We start from the raw sequence: 2906 nt of genomic DNA, 5'->3' as shown, positions 1-2906 counted from the left end.
TATCACTTCTACCATTTTTTCAAATTATTGTTGCTTTTCCACAATAAATTTTCATTTAAAAAACGGCCTCGAGCTCAATATAAATTGTTGAATATAATTGTTATAAGGCCAAAAAAATAACAAAAACATTATGACTAGTGAGGCATGCCCTTGTGACTGGTAAAAGTAATTACATATGTATGAAATAAAGGTTGCCATAAAAAAAATTAAAGCTTCCTTTTATTTTATTTAATATTTTTGAATGAAATGTAGTCATTTAACAAGAGGTTACTACTGAAATATGCATAATAAAGGCACTTTAAAATTTATTTAGTTTTCCCCTTTTACATGGAATGATCCACATATCAATAGTGAAAGTACATTTGGTTGCTTTTACATATCGTCGTTTAAAGTGCAAAAGCGCGTATCAGCAAAATGCAAAACCGCGTATGTGAGGTAGCATACATTGTTTTCTAGATAGTAAAAACACTCATATTTGAAATTGGTTCTCTCTTTTATAAAGCAATCGCATTTCTGGATAGTATATTTCACGACGAATGGATAAGGATTGAGCCAAGAGCTTGTGTGAGCAAATCCAATTTTTGGCAGCCAATATCAGTTACGCGGTTTTGCAGAATGATAGGACTAAATACAGGACACAAATCACGATAACGACATATTGCACACCTAGATCTAAAGTGAGCTAACTCACTGGATCGTACAGATTCAACGCAATTAATACAAAACCAGGTATAACAGTTGTTTTTTAGTTAATGTATATAATCATGAAGAAAAAGATATTTCCCTTAATTGGATGTAAGTCGTATGAATTGATTTATGCAAAAAAAATCGCCCAACATTTTTTTTTTTTAGTTGGTCGCACTTTAGATCTAGGTGAGCGATATTATCACCAGTGGTACCATCGCTGACCGATTGTGTACTTAATGTTTGGGCGCTGACGTTCATACAAAGCATTTTCTCTTCAGCTGTCGGGTCTTCGCTAGACTGAAATGGTACATTTTTATGGGCGGATGTAATGAGGATGGACGAGCTACATTCTCTTTCCCTCGACAAACTATTCCTACTATGTAATATTATAAATGTGAAAGTTTGTGAGTGAGTATGTTTGTTTGTAGCTCTTTTACGCTAAAATGGCTGAACGTATTTGAATGAAATTTGGCACACTTATAGGCTATGACATTGATTAACATATAGGTAATTTTTTTAAGGGGGTCGCCACTTTTTTCGAAAGTTAAAACCAACTATTTATCACAGCAATTTTGGTGTCAAACAAAAACAGTTTAAAAACGTTTTACTTTAGAAACATGTTTGAAGAGAGTTGCCACCTTTTCATAAACTTAAAATCAATTTAAAATAAATTTATATAAATTTATTTCTAAATTGTTTTCAAGAGAGAGGTTTAAGAAAGCTTTCTTTTGAAAATATTTTTGAAATTGAGATGCCACTTATTAATAAATTTAAACCCGTTTTAATCAAACCTACTAATATCATTAACGTGAAATCTTTTGAGTTAATGAGTATATATGTTTGTTGCTCTTTGTTGCTGTTTCTCAATGAAATTTGGCTTATTTGTAGGCTAACTTACAGTTTTTTTTTTTTTGAAGTGGGTTGCCACTTTTTCAAAAGTTAAAATCAACTATTTGTTAGTTAGATGAAATATTACAACAATGTGGGTGTCAAAAAAAAGGTTCAAACATATTTTTGAAGAGAGTTTTGTAGACATAAAATAAAGTATGGGTTTCAAATGAGATAGGTTTAACACAAATTTATTTCTAAATATTTTTGAAGAATGTTAACACCTGTTAAGAAATTCATATTCAATTTACTTTATTAACAAGTTGAACGAAATGTTTTTATATGGGTATCAAACGAGAGAGGGTTAAGAATGTTTTCTTTCGAAAAAAATTTTGAAGGGTGTTGCCACCCGTTTAGATATTTAAAACCATTTTAACCGACAAGTTAAATGAAATATTTTAATATAAGTACATGTGTAACCTTTGCGGACTTTCAAGCCCCTGCAACTGTATGAATAGTCTATCATATTAATCTTTTCGTTTTCGAACTGGCTGCCGAGATAGCTTGTCTAAAAAATAATAGGAATGGGACATTTTGACCAGTTTTGGCTATTTGTCTTTTGTTTATTTAATGTTTATTATTTTTTTTTATAAAAGTCTAACTGACTATACAGCAAACACATATCAATTCAGATTTCAAAACTTTGTACTAAAATAAATTAAAAATTCGCAAATTTTCAACAATAATTCAAACTTTTAATTCAGAATTTTTGTAGCCTATTTAATTCTAGTATAATAAAGAGCAAGTTTCAAGTTGCTGAAAAATCCCATTGAATTTAGGGAATTTTTTTAATTTAAGATCTTTCGCGTTTTTTTCCATACAAAGTATGTTCGACAATTTTCTTATATATATAGAGAACACTGCCAACAAAAAAAAAATTGCAACAGGCCAATGGAATTTTTTTAGCAGCTTGAAATTTATTCTAAAGATTCTGACTAAAAATTTGAAATTTTGGTGAAAATTTGCAGATTTTTTTATAATTTTTGTACAAAGTTTGAAATCTGAATTTATATGTTGTTTGTTTTATAACCAGCAAGACTTTTGTAAAAAAAATAGACATTAAATAAACAAAAGACAAATAGCCAAAACTGGTCAAAATATCACACTCCTATTATTTTGTGGGCAACTGTACATATCGTCGCTACCATGTCAAACTATCGAATGTGCAAAAATGCGTTTTTCATACGATATCTTCCGCATGCGTTAAGAATGGTACGTAAGTTGGTAAATCATCGAATTTCTAGTCTTCTTAGAAGCAGAGATACTGGCTTCGTACTTTTTCCAAATGACAACAATATTTTTTATAACAGTTTTATTGCTCTCCTGAAAAG

Source organism: Rhagoletis pomonella, unplaced genomic scaffold, assembly GCF_013731165.1.
Source record: "Rhagoletis pomonella isolate Grant_MI unplaced genomic scaffold, Rhpom_1.0 Rhpom_scaffold_00004, whole genome shotgun sequence".
In the NCBI taxonomy this organism is placed as follows: domain Eukaryota; kingdom Metazoa; phylum Arthropoda; class Insecta; order Diptera; family Tephritidae; genus Rhagoletis; species Rhagoletis pomonella.
Note: the sequence above shows the minus strand (reverse complement) of the source record.